The 17,536-nt window shown below is 46.7% G+C and overlaps 1 pseudogene; it reads left to right on the top strand.

Moving 5' to 3' along the window:
* The first annotated feature begins 15,578 nt into the window (after positions 1-15,578).
* Positions 15,579-16,493, top strand: LOC101397889 (P2Y purinoceptor 3-like; annotated as a pseudogene).
* The last annotated feature ends 1,043 nt before the right edge of the window (positions 16,494-17,536 follow it).

The following is a 17,536-nucleotide window of genomic DNA, read 5'->3' as shown; positions in this document are numbered from 1 at the left end:
CAAGGTTAATGTCTTAGTTGGGTTTTGGGCTTTTTTTGAGAAATAAAACATTACAGACATAAACTAACCCCCCTGTGCGCTTCTTTCCCTCCTTCCCCAGAGGTAACCATTATTCTGAAATTCTTGTGTATCTTTCTCCTATATTTTCTTACTTCTATTATAAATGTGTGTATCTATATATAATATGGAGTTGTAGTGTATGTTTTTAAACTTTAAGTAAATGAATCGTACTGTATGTGTAACTCTGCAACTTGCTTTTTTTCACCCAACATGTTTTTGAGATACATTCACATTGATACATACAGCTCTAGTTCATTAATTTTAGCAAGTGCTGCATGAACAGTGTATGGCTAAAGCACAATACATTTAATGCTTCTCCCACTGGTGGATATTTAGGTGTTTCCTTTTTTTCTGATCACAAACAATACTGCAGTGAACGTCTTGCATTTACCTATCCCCTGACGCGCATGTGTGAGAGCTTCCCTCGAGGGGCAACATTTATGTAAAATGTTTTAACACATTAGAAGAAAGTAGTCCACTAAACTGAACTAATATTCTAACTGCCAGTACTGATAACAATGACAGTGACGGGGCCATGATAACAATGACAGTGACGGGGCCACCCTGTGGCTGAGTGGTTCAAGTTCCACGCACTCCGCTTTGGTGGCCCAGATTCAAGGGTCTGGATCCTGGACGTGGAGCTACACCACTTGCCAGCCACGCTGTGGAGGCATCCCACATACAAAAAATAGAGGGGGAATGGCATGGATATTAGCTCGGGGTTAGTCTTCCTCAAGCAAAAAAAGAGGAGGACTGGCAACAGATGTTAGCTCAGGCCAAACCCTCCTCACCAAAAAAAAAAAAAAACAATGACAGTGATTCGTTTGAGTGACAGGGAATAGTTCAAAGCTAGCATTTTCAGGACACATATTAAAAAATATCTGAAATCACTTATATTGAGACAAAGAATGGGCATGTGTAGATCAACCAGAACTCGGTCAAGTTTTTAATTCAGTGGCTAAAGCTCTGCAGGGTCTGATCTAAGCTGAAAATCCGGTTGAAAGAGCTGAGTGTTTCTAACTTAAGATATATGCCAAGTAGATCTAAAGAGCAAGGGAAAACCAGATAGATGTACTGAGAGAAAAAGATCTTGACAGGTTCAGGTTAGCATCTCACTGAACAAGTTTCCCAAACCCTGAGGCTCACCCGACATGATGAATTATACAGAATTAGCTACAAACTCATGAGATTTTCAAAGTCTGAGCTTTCTCCTTTAATTTTTTTCTTTCCAAAAACTAACAATTTAGGGCCAGGCTGGAGTCAGGATTTCTATTCACATCCTACTGCTGCTTTTCTCATCATGGCTCATCGACAATACTCAAACAGCCACCTGTCAGAACCTGCCCTTTGGCTAAGTGAACTGAGAATGAAAATTCCTTCTAAACTCAACAGCAGTCCCCTGTGCATGAGTAGTAAGACTTCAGCGGGAAAAATGAAGTACAGATCCCTCCCCTCTAACGCTGGCTAAGGGTGAAAGTCTTAGATCTCCCTGCTTGTCTACAAAGCACAGAGCAACGCTTTCTGAGAGCTCAAAGAGGCCCCGCAAATTGAGCCCTCAATACTGCCACTACTGTCACTCAGACACAGCACCCAGCATGTACTCAGGACCAGATGAATACAGACATTTCTGATTTATAAAAATGAACTTGGAGATCATCTAATTTAAACCCCTTGTTTTGCAGAAATGGGAGCCCAGCCATACTAAATGTTTTGCCCAAGCTCACACAGTAAACTACTGGCACACAAAGACTCCAAATTTTCCATTTCACGTTCTTTGTCCTGCATCACGTGGCTTGTACCTAATGTTGATACATCACGATAATTAAAAATACTCACTCTTTTAAATTTTCATTCATTAGAAGTTGCCAAGACTTTGCAGCAGCAGCAGTACTTTTAGATCATTAGAAAGTTCCTGTGGAAGATCATATTCACATTCTCCATCATTTGCTCTGCCTCCCTGAGAGAGGATTAAACTGTCCCACTGATGTCAGGCTTGACTACATGACTTGCTTTGTCCAACGACATGTGCGTGGAAATGAAGCACGCCATTTCTAAGCAGAAGCTTTAAAAGGCACTGCAGGTTTCCTCTCTCTCTCCCTTTTTTTCCCCCTGCTGTAAGACAAGCAGGTCCCAGACAGGGACTATTCCTTCAGCCTGGATCCCAGGTTGAGGACGAGACATGGAGAAGAGCTGAACCTCACCCACGTTGACACATTGTGAGTGACAAACAAACCTTTGCTGTTTTAAGCCATTAAGATTTTAGGATTCTTTGTTATTGCAGCATAACCTAGTAAAAGCTGACTGATACAGTTACCAACAAACAGCAAAAACAACAAAAATCACAAAACAACTCATATATAATTGTGAGTAGAAAGACCAACCTAATACATTACTTTTAAACATAAAGACAAGCTATAATTCACTCTTTTTTTCTGTGTTCACTTCCACACTGCACAGAACTTCCTTTCTAAGAGCAGTGTAAAAAGTTGGCTGTGGGATCACTTATAGGTGCTTTTCACTTATCCTCCCCAAGAACACACATTTCTTATCAAAGGAATCGGGACCTATGAGCATGAAATTGAGATGTTCTATCACATCACCAATGGCTCCTAGAAAGGAGGCTGAAGAGTAAAGGCACAAAGAAGCCCAATACACCACGAGCCCAGACCTTGGGGGCTGAAAGCTCAATGCCCATCCAACGATGGCAGTTACCCGACAACCACAGTCTCAGAGGCCAACCTGCCATCTCCATATGAATCCAGCAATAAAGTCCATCCTGCTAGGGTAGGGAAGCAACATGGCCCTCAGCAGAGCAAGACACTTGTCTCCCTCCCTTCTGAGACAGCAGACAGGGCAATCCCTCATTCAGCCAAGATGAGTGCCTACTACATGCAAGGCACTGGTAGGCCTGAGGATATAAAAAAGAACAAGACAGACAAGGCCCCTAACCTCAATTTATATTTTAGTGGGAGACAAAAACCAAGCAAAATAATAAACACAGATTTTGTGAAAAATATGGAAAGTAAATAAGGTGCTATAGTAAGGAAATATAGCACAAATTATTTTACATAGCAAAAAGTTCTCTCAGAACATGAGATCTGAAGGATAAGATGAATTCGGCCATGCAGAGAAAGGGCTGGGGAAAGCAAGTTCCAGCACTGGGGTTGGGAATCACAAAGACTCTGGGGCATGAACAAACATGGCATGTTCAGGGAATAGACAGGCTTTTAGGGAAATGGACTTGTGATTTGGGTCCTAGGATCAAACTCAGCATCAGAGTAACCCGGACTGAATGAGAGTCAAGGAGTGGACCTTGGGGAAACAGGCTTTCTAAAATACGTAAAAGTTAGAGGCAGACATATTTTTCAGGCTTAACTGAATATTGACTCTCCTCCAATGAGGAAGTGGCTTTGCTGATGCTGAATTTGGCTTAAACCTGGAAAAATCTAAACACACGGTATACAGAATGTTACACACATTAATGTCTTACTGTGTGTCCTATATATAAAAGACTTGTGGTATGACAAAAATCTGGCTGTCGTCTTAGACCCGGCAAGACCCTATCCTGTTCTGTGTTGACATCCCATTAGGGAACTAGCAATGAGGAGAGAGCCCTAAATACACTGCATCTGCTCCCATCCTCCCATCCTCCGCGACCAGTCTTTGTGACCACTCTGCTGAAAGGTTTCTGGGCCTTGACTATACCAATCAGGACATGTGAGTGTGAGTGTGAGAGGGAGAGGGAGAGGGAGGGAGGGAGGGAGAGAGAGGGGGAGAGAGAGAGGGAGAGGGAGAGAGAGAGGGGGAGAGAGAGAGAGAGGGAGGGAGGGAGAGGGGAGAGGGGAAGAGGGAGAGAGGGAGGGAGAGAGAGAGAGAGAGGGAGAGGGAGAGGGAGAGGGAGGGAGAGGGAGAGGGAGAGAAAGGGAGAGAGAGAGAGTATTTTTTCTCCTGCTGCCAACCCATAGCCCATCTGACACACTGCCAGTGGCCGGTGTGGCTGCAGCCCCACGCCTGAAGGGAAGAATGGATGAGATGAGGTTGGAGTGTGGGGCAGGGATAAGCCCACACAGAACCTTCAGTCCATGGGAAGACATCTGGAGTTTATTCTGAAGAACAATAGGAAGGCAGTAGAAAGTCTTTAGAAGGGCACATGGTCTGACTTATGCTTCATACAGACTGCCCTGGCTGCTGTGCATGGAGTGGGGTAGAAGAAGACACAGGGACAGTGAGCGGTACAGTTGAAGTGGGCAAGGCAAGAGATGACAGTGGTAAAGACCAGGGTGGTGGCAGTGAGGAGGCAGCAGCAGATGATTTGACAGATAGTTGATAGGACTGGGTGACAGACTGATATGGGAGAAGGGGAAGGTTCTAGGAGAATGGAGAATGATTTCTAGGATTTCTGCTTGAATGACTGGACACGTAACAGTGCCATCTACTGAAATAACAGAGAACCTTGAGCAGAGAGACAGATTTGGTGGGGGAAATTAGGAGCTCATTCTTGGTCACATTAGGTTGGTGAGATCTGTAAAATATCCAGGCAGTGCCAAGTGGGCAGCTGGATACGCAAGTCTGGAGCTCAGGGCACAGAGCAGGCCTGTGGGTACGGCTGTGGGTACGTGGATGGTGTGAAGAAAACAAGCTTTACATACTGTTTAGAAATTATTCTTCTAGAATCACAAATTTATTTTTCTCAAGTAAACCTATAACAAGAAAGCCAAGACAAAGGGCCTTAATGGTTTCTGACTAGAAATTGGGTGTATGAATTTACGTAGAAATTGAGGTACAGAATAAAGTGAGTGAGGTCATTAACAGTGCTGGTGGGCACACAACAGCTTAGGTATATAAATCCAATCTCCTACCCAGACATATACTAACATATACAGTTTCTTACAACAGACACACAGTAAGTAAATACAATTCCCCACAACAAATATGTAAAACTAGCTTTGCAGTAAACACAGCCTCGGGGTTAAAGACTGTATTCCATAGATGATTACGATAAACCTCTGTAATAAAGAAGGGAAATATCCCAGGAGATTTCTTTACCTTCTCAGCAAACAAACCAGCCAGAAATTCAATTTCACAAGAAGAGCAGGTATATATAGATATAACCTTGACAGGACTTTTAACCCACCTGGCTAATGCACTTTATTCTTTGTACCTTTATGGTCACTATTGGTAAATATTCTTCAACCTTGTCCCTCATCTTTGGCGCGAAGTATAAGGAGTGGCGCAGCGCTTTGCATTCTCAGATATACTTGTGTCAACAATCTTCCTTCCACTCAAGACTTCCCATTAAATACTATGTCTCATTAAATTCCATGGCCTACAAGTTCAACTACGTCAGCCAAGGTGGACTCACAGTGCCATTGGCTATGGTAATCTTCCCCTCTCACAATGGACTGGATGAAACCACCTCAAGAGCAAGCACAGACAAGGAAGGGAAGAAAGTCTGGAGATGAGCCCTGAGAAACTCCAACGTCAAAAATCAAGTTGAGGAGGGTGATACAGTGAGCGAGACTGGAAAGAGTAAAGAGGAGGCATACTAGGAAAGTGCAGTGTCAGAGAAGTTGTTAGAGGCATCTGTTGTTTTGCTGCCCAGCATTCAGTCCCTTTCTTGTGTTAATAGGACCCCAAATATGCTTCAGAAGAACCACCCTTTCCTCACTCTAAGTACATGGCATTTGGGTGAAGCCAACTCTCCTTAGGTCCTAGGGGTGAAGCATTTAACCAAGGCCTAGGCCAATCAATACATTCCATCCCCTTGGCCAAGGTTGGTTCAAGGATGGACACAGAGCTTAGGACAAGACAATAGGACCAATCAGTGCTAATCCTAGGACTTCTTGGCTAAGGCATAACTTTTCCTGCTAGATTTACACATAATTAAATGAAAGAGTAGAGTTTATGGCAGCCATCTTGTTACTATGAGGGGAGAGTGTGCATGAGAATGGAGTCAATTTGGAGAAAGTGGAGCCAAGAAGTATATATAGAGAAAGCAGTCTTAACAGCACTATCTGAGCTCCTGCATCAGACCATACCTGAAGCCAGCCTCACCAGGAGAGTGATTATATGAGCCAATAAATTATCATTTAGCTTAGTCACCTTTGGCATGGGTTTCTCTCACCAGCAATGAAGCCCTAACTAATGGAGAAAGCAAGAAAAGAGAGCGCTTCAAGGAGTCCTCAATTGTGGCATATGCTGATTAGAGGTTTAAATTGAGTCATAAACGTTTCCATAGAATTTGGCAACCTGGAGGCCATTGGAAACCTTGAGAAGATCAGTTTCAGTGCAGTGGTGGGCTGGAAACCTAGTGGTCCGGTGGAATACCCTCCGTGCATGCGTATTATCAGCCACGGCTCCTGACTGATAACACGGAGCAGAAAGAGCCCCAGAGAGAGAACCAGGAGAGCCGGACCCCATATACAGCTCAGCCACCAGCCAGCTGTGTGGCCTTGGACAAATCTCTTACTCAACCTCATGAGGTTTAACGGTTTCCTCATCTATCAAGTGATTACCCCTGCCTTGCACCCAGGGGTCCTCTAGCTCTAAAATTCTCCGTACTTTGTAATTTTCAGCAAACTTGTTCTATTTTGAAATTTCGTGGAAGAAGTAGTCATCCAAATGACCCAGGTCTCATTAGTGTTCTCTCCTATGCTGCTAAATTAAGTTCTCCTTGGCTCAATTTTCATTCCATAGAACCATTTCCCTGACGGCCACATCACCATTGTGGTTGGCTTGTGCAGAGCACTGAGCTGCGCCCCTGCCTCCGGCATTCTAGACTGAGTCTCTTGTCTGTGATCCCGTGGATGAAACTGTCCTCACACGTCCTCTCTGTTTGCGGGTCTCTATGCTGTTTCTACTCTCATTGTTGCTCTCACCGTTTGCTGAAGACACAGGTTATGGGCTCTACAGTATCTGGCCAGGAGACTTTCACAGGCCTTCTGCTCCTCTAAAGGGCAAAGATGTTTGCTAATTAGCTTTCATTCTTGGCAGAGTCTTTTTTGGAATGCTGAATATGTACTGCGCTTTACTTCACACTATGGGCCAATCCCACTGAAAAACGGACACTGGCCATGGAGCAAGACCTGCACAAAAGGTTAGCAGCAGTTCAAATGTAGCCCTCGTTTTTAGCTGAATCAGGAACAGGACAGGAGAGGTTAATTTTTCAACGGGGCAACATACCATACATATCAGCACTAACAATGAGATTTTATTTCCCTGAGTCAGCTTTAAAAATAATGTTGACTTTTATGGTCGATACATTATAGATCACCATATTTATGTCAGAACATATTGGCATGAAGATAAATCAATGGAAATATTAATACATGAGCCTTGTGTTTAAATAAAACGCCTGCAACTTCACACTTTCCCCTCGTATTTCACTGCAGCCATTTCCCAGACCTCACCTCTGACATGTTTTATGGAAAATGACATCAAGGCCTGTTTTCATTCTCTATGACCACTGTTTTTAATCTGTCCTGCACATAATGAGGTTCAAAAAACATCCACTTCGTTCTTTTACCATAAACATACATAACCACATTCTATCATTAATAGGACTGTCAATTCAAATTCCTGGTTTATGCATAAACAAAGTATTTCAGAGCCTAGGCTCTGACTGGTATACTATTAATAAATGAAACCCTCCACATTGGAGACCAGCTTCAAATGTTATATTTGCTATCTACAACTGTTTTAGAGTCATGAGAAGTTTCTATTTATAAGTATGTGTTTCAGAAAGCAAGTTCATAATTTAGACATTATTAAAGAAAAATGGGGTTTGGTGAGAAAGAAAATCCCTTCTCTCAAGTGTGTCTTCTCTTTCCAATGCTCCTCTGTGCTCACGGGACGCACCAAGTGCCAACTGCGCACAGCCCGCTGCTGAGGGGACGTGTTTCTCTAAGCCCCTGCAGAAAGAGCCACCTCCGTCTACTGAGGGCGGCCCTGCCCCTAACTCCACGATCCCACCACCGCAGCCCCTGGCCAAAGGAAGGCGCCACCAAACCAGCCAATATGTGTGCAAAACCACAGCATGCAAGGCGCCGGCCTCCCACCCAAACAGGAGTGACGGTGACTGCCCCAGTCAATCAGAGTCTCCTGGGAAAATTTCTAGGGCTCTGCGTGCAGAGTTAACCATCTGCAACAGCAGTCGAAGCCAAAGGATGCCCAGAGGGAAAGCCGAGTCAGGAGAAGCAAGGAGGAAGCAGAAACTAAATGGAGAGAAGCAATAAAATGAAAAAATAACAGACAGAAGAAGACTGAAGGCATCAGGTGGCGGCCGCAGAAAAAGGAGTCACTAGGGATTAGTCCTTAACCCCTCCCCCACCCTCATATTTAATTTACCACCAAGTCATGCTGGTTTATCTCCTAAATATACACTGAATCCACCCACTTCTCTCTGTTGCCACCCTCACCGCTCAAGTCAAAGCTACCATGAGGTCCCTCCCAGACCAGAGCAAATACCTCCTCACCCGGCTCCAGTGCTCCCTGCTCTACACCCTCCCAACAGCATCTAGTCACGTTTCTCCGTTTCCTACACGCGCGCGGACACGCACACACACGCACAGAGAGGCAGGGAGAGATACGAACATTAAGCCCTTTAGTAGGACAAACCAATTAGATCTAAATGAGAAAAGCTTTCATCTGCTAATATAGAAGAATATCTTTATAACCTCAAGGTAGAGAAAGATTCTTAAACCAGATACAAAAAGCACAAACCATAAAAAGAACATTGATCATTTTGATTATATTAAAATTAAGGACTTCCACTCCTTAAAAAAAATTATATATGTCATTAAGCCAGGGAAAGCCACAGACTAGGGAAAAATATTTGTAAGAGTAACTAAAACGACCTTTATCCAAAATGTGTAAACAACTCCTAAAAATCAATAACAAAAAGACAACTCAATGGGGGCCAGCCCCATAGCCTAGTAGTTGAGTTTGGTGTGCTCCACCTCGGCAGACCAGGTTCAGTGCCTGGGTGCAGACCTACACCACTTGGCGGTGGCTATACTGTAGCAGGTGACCCACATACAAAATAGAGGAAGATGGGCACAGATGTTAGCTCAGGGCAAACCTTCCTCAGCAAAAAAAAAAACAAAAAAAAGAAAATGACTAAAAAAGTCAGTAACAAAAAGACAACTCAATAGAAAAAAATGAGCAAGAAGAAATTTCTTGGTGTGAAGTGAAGTGAAATTTCTTTGGTGTGAAGTGAAGAATCACTTCACACCAAAGGATCTGGGTCCAGATACAGCAGAAGCCCCTCATCTTCCACGCAGAAGCAACACAGACGTGTGTGGAAGGAAAGGGGAACATCTCATATGGGAAAAGAAAAATGAGGTTCTGTGAGAAAATGCACTCTTCAGCGAGTCTCCTCCTTCTGACACTCTCCTGTACTCAGGCCGCACCAGGCGCCATGGCCTGGCCAGCGGGAGACCGGAGCCGGTGGACAAGTGCCTCCGTGGTTCCGGCCCTGGGAGGACTTTCCTGAGAGGCACTGATTCAGGGTCTCAGAGGACAGTCCCCTGGGACTGAGCACTCAGGCGCCTTCTGTGGGGCCAGGCCAGCAGGCACCTCCAAGCCCTCCTCCGGGCCCGCCCTCAGCGGCCAGGCCACTCCCCCTGCTCTCCAGCTCCCGGGACTGCACTCCCAAACAAAACGGCAGCACGCGGAGCCCCGGCTCTGCCTCCTGCGTGACCGAAGCTAGGACAGCAGCATTCCCCCCTCCTCCACTGCCAGGGTCCAGAGCCACCGTGAGTTCTTCCCACCACCACTCCCACCCTAGCAACAGGAAGGGCTTGATGGCGCACAGCGCAGTCATCAGCCAGTTACCACAGGAAACGGCATTTTGGGGGCAGGCTGTGAGGGGAACCTGCTGCCTGAGGGTAAGAGTGGATGACCAGGGTCCTGGAAACAAGCCTCTACTCTGCACATGCCCTAGGCAAGTTGACCACGAGCCCTAGAGTCCCACTGAGCTCCTCTCCTGCCCCAAACCAAACCAGGGCCCTACATCTCTTCACACAGCACACTGGGAAAGACGCAGTCGTGACGCGTTTCAAGATCTCTGTGTGATGCTAAACAAAAGGAAAAGGAAAAAGTCTCCTACAGACTGCTTTGGGGTCGTGAGCCCAAGGCAATGATGGACTTCCACAACCACAGGATGTTACAGCTATGGTTGTTTTCACGGCATCACTAATTAACGTTAAAAATTCTGATTTCAAGGTCAGTTGGAGGATCACACATTTGTACAACTGGAGTAAAAAGATTATTATTTTAGAACGATTATTTTTCCAGAGAATAACATCAGTTTCAGAGCACGCACCCTCTCTGTTGTGAAAATACAATGTCAGAGCAATGTTTCCCAACCACTCCCTATGTTCACACTAATTCGAAGCTGCCAATTACGTCAGATCCTTGTCAACAGAAAACAAAAATGTGCAAGCTGCTATATAAATTATTGAAATTAAGTACTGTCTCTAGACAGTATATAATTATTTAAAGGACCCAATTTTCTTTCCTTGTGAAAAAATAAAAGCCCTTGGACTCCTGCATTTTGGGACAATTCAGACATGGAAGAGGGAACCAGGTAGACAGCAGGTGTGAGCCCACACTGTAAAAATACTGCACGAAATCACTGAAAGCTGACACCAGTGCCTTCTATCTTAACACTCAGGGTACAGTTTAAAACTGGGTAGAGGGTTACTATGCAGGTCTCATTCTTGACAGTTTTCGTGAACTCCATGTATTCTGTTCTCTCTCTCTCTCTCTTCTATTATCTCCAGATCCTGCTTCTTGAGCTAGGGCTCTGTCACCTCTAATAAAGGCACCACGTCCGGTAACTTCAGGCAGGACTTGTTCTCTTATTTCCACGTGTCCTTTCTCCATTGTGTGACTGTGGGTGGGGAGGGAGTAGGTAGGTAAGAAAACATTCCCTGGACATCTGGGGATCTGCTGAGTTTCTGCTTTGTAAACAAGTCCAGGTTTTCCCCCAAATCATCGTACAGAGGACTCCACTGAAGCTCAGTTTGCTCAGCTGTAAAATGGGGGAAATAATGCCTGACATGCCTATCTCACAAGTTTTTAAAAATCAATCACGCTTAACAGGCTGCTTTTGGCCAACTAACTCCATTTCATTGTGTAAAGCTAACATACTAACTGTGGACAAAAGACCGATAAGGGGTGGTTTGGCTGGTGGCATTTTCTGTGTGTCCTCAATGAATTACATATCATCCATAGCTGCTATGCTTGGACCTGGGCCCAACCCCAATTCCTGCTTCTATTTGTGGGGAAAAATTGTAACCTGTCAGTCTTCGGTGCCACCTAGTGGTCTGTTGGCCAAATGACACCAAATTATCTAGTGGATTTGCAACAGGAAAAGGAATTCAAAGTAAACCACTGACTACTCTAATCCACCACCTAGTTAAATACACCTGGCAGCCCCATTTAAAAAAACTTGTTGGAAAATCAAATAATTATGTTGTGATGTGAATAATAAACCTTAATTCATCTCTGTAAATTAAGAGATGCATATATTAATCAACAGTTTTTCAGAATAACTTGTAAAAACAAATTTTCACTGTCAGGGCATTTATGAGACGCCATTAAATAGCTTCATTTGTTTAAGAAAGGTCTCCACATACAGGTAAAATACTAAATATTAAAATCAATTTATAGATTTAAACACATTTATAATACAACACGGCATTTTACAATGAAAATGAGTAATGCCCACACCTTTGGCCCAAAGTCTTTTTTAAAGGGGACCCTACTTTCTCATTCAACATCCACTCCTCTTTCAACTGGAAGGCAGGAACATTTGTGCTTACTCAAATTTATTCATAACTTTCCCCTTCTGAACTCTCGAGGCACGCATCTCATAATACACGCTCCCTCTCGCTGGACAGGAGCAGCTCTTGCACCCTGGCTGCACCACTTCTCTGGGGGGCGATAACTGCGTAAGACCACTACGACGACCTCCTCGTCCTCTCTGGGAGACGTCCACCGTGGTGCTCAGAGATCACCGCTGTTCCCAGGATGACCTGCTGAGGCCCCTGTTCAGCACGGGACAGAAACAGGTCCAGGCTCTTGGAGACACAGTGGGAAGAACCCTAGGCTCAAGGTCAGAAGTCACGGCATGCACTTAACCCACACATTCGGGATTCTCGCTTCATTCTTTCCTCGAGGCCCATCTGCCCACTGAGCCCATTTAAAAGAAACAAATTTCAACTCTAAATTGTGTCAGTCTTTTTGAAAGCTCTTGAAGAAATCGCGACAGAAGGAGAAAGTGCATTATGCAACACACTCACTTTCTAGCAACCCTCTGTAGACATCTCTTCTCCTTGGAATCCCAATCATCCTGGCAACTGTCCTCCAAATTCTCTTCTCTTTCTTGTAAAATCCCAGCCCACCTCTCTCTCCCACTCTGGGCCCTCTCCTTTATTTTGTGAATAGCTACATAGCCCTTCAATTCTGCATCCCAATGAATGGAGGGAGGTAAGGGCTCTACAGAGGCAGGAGAAAAATCAGATGACAGAGGCCAGAGAAGACAGGCTTCAAGGAGGTCAACAGTCACAGCTTTTGGCAAGTGCATGAACCCTTTAAGGCCTGAGTTTCCCACCCTTTCCCCATAATAGCAGCCTCAATGATGCACTAGTCCAAACATTGTGTAGTTCTCTTACACTATGCCTCGACTAAGGATGGTCATCCTCTCACTTAAAATGCTGACCCTCCAGAGTGGGTAGCCAAGAAATGCTGATGTGGCAGGTGCCATAGTCAGCTCAGGCTGCTATAACAAAAATACCACGGACTGGGTGGCTTAAACAACAGAAATTTATTTCTCATAGTTCTGTAGGCTGGGAAATTCAAGATCAAGAACTGCAGGGTTTGGTTCCTGGGGAGAGCTCTCCTCCTGGCTTGCAGATGGCCACATTCTCACCGAGTCTTCACGTGAGAGAGACAGCAAGCTCTCTGCTGTCCTTTTTCATAAGGAAGCTAATCCTATTGGATTGGGGCCTCACTTTCAGGACCTTACTTAACCTTAATTACTCCCCTACTCCAAATGCAGTCACATTGGGGGTTGGGGTTCAACATATGCGTTTGTGGAGGACACAATTCAGACCACAGCAGAACGTAACAGCCAGGAAGGAAATCAACCTTGTCCAGTGTCGGAGGAGCAAAGCCACATCTGCCCTCCCATCCACCCACAAAAACCCAAGAGCTCCAGTTTCCAGGGCACCACAGTCTCTGGGAGAGGAGGGAGGAGGAGGGGGTGGGAAGAGAACTAAAATGTGTTGGGTCTCTCCCTTGCGGCAAGCCTGTGGGGCACGTGCCTCTCTTCTAGATACTTCTCACAGCAGCTCACCAGAGACTGTCCCATTCTACAGCTGAGAAGACCAGGCTGAGAGAGACGACCGGCTTCAGAGTGTACTAGTGGTCCCGGCAGAGCCAGATTTGAGCATTTTTCACCACCCAAAAGCCCACCGTGGGGGGCAGAGCCCACGGGCCTCCTCAGGAGCATGCCCGCCCAATCAGCGGGCCTGGTGAGCCCCACAGGGGCATCTTCCCCCGTCCTCCTCGAGGACTCTCCATTTCCTCACCAGTAAAATGGTGAGAACCACGCTTCCTCCACAAGGCTGTTCTGGGGATTAAACAGTCAAGGGTGAACTGGTGGCCTAGCCAGCGCTAAGCCAGGCCACTGCCCTCCTCAGCCTCCCGACGACAGCCCGCGCCAAGCTGCAAAGGCCCCTCCGCGGGAAATAACTCCGCCTTTGCCAGCCTCCCACATGCAAGATTACAGGGAACAAAATGAATGAAAACTACATTCTTTTTCCTCACCCACCCAAAAAGCTTTGCGCTCCCAGTCGGGTGGATTTTAGAGCCAGTCGGCGAGGTGGCGAGCCCCGTACAGGCTGTGGCACAGAGAGCCACTGTCCCCACCTCCGAGCACCAGTCCCAGCCCTGTACTCCTCCAGCTCAGGCACTGGCCTCACCGCCCCGTCTTGGAAACACCCTTGACTCCTCCTCTGGTCATGCCCCACGTCCAATCAGTCCTGTCGCTCCTGCCTCAGCAGCGGCCCTGGCCTCAGGTGCCTCCTCTCGGCCCACCCTGCGTGGCCTCACAGGGTACTGAGCCTCTCCCCCACATCACTGCCACAGCCCCCTTGCGGCCTGACTGGCTCTTCCCTGCCCCAGGCCCAGTGCCACGCGCTGCCAGGTAGCTTCCTCAAACACAGCTTCATCCCATTGCCGTCCTGCTTAAGAACACCACTCCTCCTTATGCGGGCATCCGTGATTTTCACATCCCACACTGGCTCTCCTGCCATCCCCAGGACACATGTGCCCTTCAGCTCCCTCCCCTTGCACATGCTGCCCCCTCGCCCCGAATGGCCCTCACTCTTCTCTGCCTGGCCAGCTCCTGTTTGTTCTTCTCCCAAGCAGCTCAAAAGGCACCTAGTCTCAAGCCTTCCTTCGACGGCCCGAGGGAAGACCTGCTGGTTTTCACAGCACTTGGTAGATCATTTTTCACACTGTATTACAATTAGCTGATCTGCTTCTGTCTTCCCCACCAGACTGTGAGATCCTGGGGAGCAAGGGCCGTGTTTTATTCATCTCTTCTTCCCTAGTGCCTGGCTCAACAGATGCTCAATAAATGTTTGTTGACTGACAGAGTGAATGAAGTCTGTTCCTTTTGTCGTGAACAAAGCTCTATTATATATAATAGTTTACAGTCAACACTGAATTTATCCCAAGATTACCTATCTAACTTTTCTCTCTTGCCCTGTATTAACTCATCTTTCTGAATGTCAAGCCCGAAAATAAACTTCTTTCCATCCCCGTAGGCTCCACGCTGACTGGCTGAGCGACCCACTGACTTCCCAATGCAACCGACACCTGCGGGCTCCACACACAGCTCCCTCAGCCACGCGGGCCTGCCTACCAGGTCTGCTTTGTCAGCAGGGATGGAAATAAGGCAGAAGCTGCACCTGGCTTCAGGGCTCAGACTGTTTTCTTGGATGTTTGGGATGGTGAGATGGTTAATAAGCAAATCAGCCTCAGTATTCAAATACGCAGTTTATAAATCCTGAAAGAGACATAAATCAAAATCCTCCAGCAGAGCCTGAAGGCAAAATCGGTTTTTCCTAGTCCTCCCTAACCCCCAAGGATCACTTTTTATTCCACCATGGTATGTGGGGTTAGGATCAGATTACGGGCAATAAAGCCCCCTGGGAATGCACCAGCTTCTCCGGCTAGAGCACCTCCCCTCGGCGATTTCCTGACTCTGTGCAAAAGATTCTAGCCAGAGGAGTCATAGAGCCGGAGGTTGTATGTGCCGTTTAAATGATAGCAGTGCCTTCCTGCCACCACAAGTACTTGAGCTTCCTATCACAACCCAGCACGGAACAGAGAGCACACAAGTCAGCGCAAGGCCAGCCCTTCGGAGCTGGTAAGTCTAGAAGCCCTGCTTTTGAAGACAGCTTTGCCCTTGGGTTTAACTCTTGGAGGGAGCCCCCCAGGAGATGGAGAAGCTGGATACTAACTCCTCAAAGGAACAAAGACTCAGCAGGTTCTCAGGGAACCACAAGCAAATCTACCTCTCCCTGACCTACAGTATCACCTTTGTGCCAACACTGCCCCCAAATGGCGCTGTCTTGTGGCTCACCTGGTGCCAAATGAAGCGCTGCAGCTGTGCCACCATCTATCTGCTGAACCTGATAATGGTGCCCAACCTGCTTTACGTGCTGACACTGCTCTTCCTCATCACCTAATCCGAGTGACAGGTGGCACTTCAGGGAGCTGCTCTGCAGGCTGGTGTGCTTCCTGCTCTACACCAACCTCTACAGCAGCATCCTGCTGCTGACCTGCATCTCTACGCACCACTTTCCAGGCGTGTGTCCCTGTACTCACGGCCCTACCGCCACCTGGGCCCTGGTGGTTCTCTGGCTGCTGCCCACACTGGTCTTCTTCCACAAGGATTACACCGACAGCCAGACGGTCTGCTACGACATGACCCACCCAGAGAATTTTGATCAGTTTTTTGTGTACAGTATGGTTCCGACATCGTCTGGCTTTGTCTTTCCCTCCTTGGTTATCTTGATGTGCTACTTGCTGATGGTCAGGAGCCTGATGAAGCCAGAGGAGACCTCATGAGGACAGGCAACATGGCCCGGGCCAAGTCCATCCTGACCATCCTGCTGGTGTGCAGCCTCTTCACCCTCCGCTTGGTGCCCTTCCACATCACACGCTCCTTCTTCCTCACGCTCTGCTTCCTGCCTTCAGGACTGCCAGCTCTGGATGGCGGCCAGCTTGGCCTACACGATACGGAGGCCTCTGGTGAGCATGAGCAGCTGCCTCAACCCAGTGCTGTACTTTCTGTCAGGTGGAAACAACAGAGTCAGGCTCTTCCAGGAACCGAGGCATAACAAGGTGAGTGAGCACCCAGCCAGAGCCAAAGGAGAGAGGTCCAGGGGTGGGCAGATCTGAGTACATCAAGTTGTTTGGGGAAAAGAAGCTCCAAGATATTGACAATGACTTGTCTGAACACAGTCGTGTGCTAGTCGAAGAGGGGCTCAAGATCTCCTAACAGTGTCCTACTGGAAAGGATTTTATATTGACGTTAAGAGACTTTAAAATAATAATATCGAGAAAGCCATCAACACAAAGGAAAACTTTGTTATTTTAATGAGAGCTGATATTTATCTCGTCATTCAAGTCTCAGCTCAAACATCACCTCCTCAGAAGCCACTCCTGCCCATCCTGGCTAACGCTGACCTCTCTCCTCATAACCCAGTCACTCTCTATTATATCTCCCTATCTATTGTCTTTGTAACACTTACTACTACCTGGACTTGTTAATTAGCTTACTTATTTATCATCTGTCTCTTTCTCCTAGAATATAGGCTCCAACGGGACATCTGACTGCTATACCCCTAACACCAGCCTGCACATAGTGAGTGCACAACAGATAGGGGCTGAATGAATAAGTGAATGAATGAACAGATGGATGAGTGAATGAAGCCCTTACTATGAAAGAGCACTTCAAATGGAGTAACTCATTTAATCCCCACAATAGCCCTTGGAGGTGGGAGCTATCGTTACCCCCACTTACAGATAAGGGAACTGAAGCACAGAGCTTTAAGTAACTTGTCCAAGGTCACTCGGCCAGAGAATGCCCAGATCATAGTGTTGGATGGAAGCTGTGAACCCAGGCACGGGCCTCTGAAGCACACGCTCCTAAGACTCAACACACGGCCCCATCCAAAGGCTGGTCAAGAGCCAGCCATGCTCTCCCGGACAGCACCAGCTCCTCGTACACCAGCTCGCTTGTATAACTGCCACTATCTGCAGACCACTGGGCACGCAGTATAAGCTCTTCTACTACACTTCTCAGCCAGTGTTTTGGTTAAGGTTAGATAAAGCCCTACAGGATAAAGTGAGAGATACATAGGGTAAAGTGGCTACATGAACAATGATTTTT

This window comes from Ceratotherium simum, chromosome 15 (assembly GCF_057802395.1).
Source record: "Ceratotherium simum simum isolate JZ-2026a chromosome 15, ASM5780239v1, whole genome shotgun sequence".
NCBI classification, from domain to species: domain Eukaryota; kingdom Metazoa; phylum Chordata; class Mammalia; order Perissodactyla; family Rhinocerotidae; genus Ceratotherium; species Ceratotherium simum.
Note: the sequence above shows the minus strand (reverse complement) of the source record. Positions and strands in the feature narration are given on the sequence as shown.